Source organism: Dreissena polymorpha, chromosome 5 (genome assembly GCF_020536995.1).
Source record: "Dreissena polymorpha isolate Duluth1 chromosome 5, UMN_Dpol_1.0, whole genome shotgun sequence".
In the NCBI taxonomy this organism is placed as follows: domain Eukaryota; kingdom Metazoa; phylum Mollusca; class Bivalvia; order Myida; family Dreissenidae; genus Dreissena; species Dreissena polymorpha.
Window position 1 is genome coordinate 83,302,443 of NC_068359.1, and position 1,905 is coordinate 83,304,347.

Below are 1,905 nucleotides of genomic sequence, written 5' to 3' on the forward strand. Positions count from 1 at the left end.
TTCCCAAACGGGGAATCGAACCCCGGCCGCCGCCGTGAGAGGGCGGAATCCTAACCACTAGACCATTTGGGATGTAACTTACGTGCGCTGTAAATCTATTCATAAACATAACATTCGGGTGTTTATCGATTGCGTACGGCTGCGCGCTATTAATAGTTGCGACGTGTTCGTACATTAACCCTTGAACAATATCGTCTTCTATAAATGCAACATGAGATTTAACAAAAAAGATAACAAGATAACAATCCGGAAAGTGAATAAGAGACGGTGTTCAGTTTATTATGACCCTCAGTCAAATAGTTCATACATTCTAAGACAACGCAATCAAATAGAGAATCCAAAATATCACGGACTCTAGATGAGATATACGTTCCGTGAAAATATTAAAGGGATCTTTTCACGGTTTGGTAAATTGACAAAAAAAAGTTGTTTCAGATTCGCAAATTTTCAGTTTAGTTATGATATTTTTGAGAAAACAGTATTACTGAACATTTGCCATGGTCTAATATAGCCATAATATGCATCTTTTGACGATTTAAATACGTAAAAATTATAAAGCGTTGCAACGCGAAACGATTGAATAATTTGGAGAGTTCTGTTGTTGTCGTTTAAATTTATGAAACTACGAAGATTGCTTATATAACGTATAAAATACGCTAAATATGTATGCTTGGCATACAAGCTCAATTGGCTTATGCGATTTTACTTCAGGATTCCGGGGGTCACTGGTTCGAGCCCTCCGGCGAGCTACTTTTTTTCCTTTTTTAAATTTTATTTTTGATTTTTTACTGGAGCTTTTAAAATTTAATGTTTACATTTATCAATATAAAGCATTTAATGACATACTTCAAAACATGCCAAAATCTGTGAAAAGGCTCCTTCATATAAAAGGAAAAACACATTTTAACATCTGGAGAAACTTGGTGCCTGATATGTTCTCATATTTGTATAGTTATACCGAAATGCATATCATGAGTTACGTCCCATGTTTTAGAGCAAGAAATATAGTCATTCTGTCTTGTTAGTTTATTGCATGTTCAAGCATGAAGAAGTAAAATAAATTGAACAATTATACATTGCTTTCATTAACCTAAGAATGTATAGAGAATAATAGGTTGGTGACGTGGATGGAGAATGGTTATCTGGCAAGTCGGAGGAACTTATCGGGTGTTAACAAATATTTACACAAACGTTCTAACCAAACTCGCGATATATTGTACACATGCTTTTAAATTGAGCACTGTGGAATTTAATACAGGCGTGAAGTAAAATAATGGCCTAAGTGCATTTTAAACCTGACATATACTATTTTGGTCACTTTCGCATTTCTGTGCATGTGCGTATTTTTTATATATTGTCAGTTTTATGTACAGCGATGAATTGAAATTGTTTAAGTTATAAGAATAAACTTTTTGTGCTGTTCTGTTCTATAATATAAAAAAAGATTAATCAGAAGTTAATTGTGTGTGGGTAAAGTGTGCTGATACAATTACAAGTATTTGCTTGCCTTGCATATCACGCCGTTATTTGAGTTGTAATGGAAAAACAAAACAAAAATAGTACGACTCTCATGTGAGATTTTAGGAACGTTTAAAGTTACCATAAACTATAAAGTATAATTTATTACCTCGTTCATATTGTAAATCAGACATCGAATATGTTTTTTTTATCAATATGCACAACAAAAGTATCTTTTGCAATAAAGCCAGCTACTTGTTTCTAAATGAATAACAACGGTATGATCACAGGTTTTAAGCGGCTTATGAGAGTGCAAACTGTGCATATTGCTCTCCTTTAAAGAAGCATAATTTTACTCAATCGCATAAAATATGTATAATGACATTCTTGATTGTATTCTCTATATCACTTTAGAACGCTCCCTCACTTTCTTTGGGCGCCTTAATG

The 1,905-nt window shown here is 33.6% G+C and overlaps 1 non-coding gene across 1 annotated transcript; it reads right to left on the reverse strand.

Moving 5' to 3' along the window:
• On the reverse strand, positions 1 to 72 carry Trnae-cuc (transfer RNA glutamic acid (anticodon CUC)). The gene has a single exon. It is a non-coding gene; the product is annotated as a tRNA-Glu (tRNA).
• Between the last annotated feature and the right edge of the window lie 1,833 nt (positions 73 to 1,905).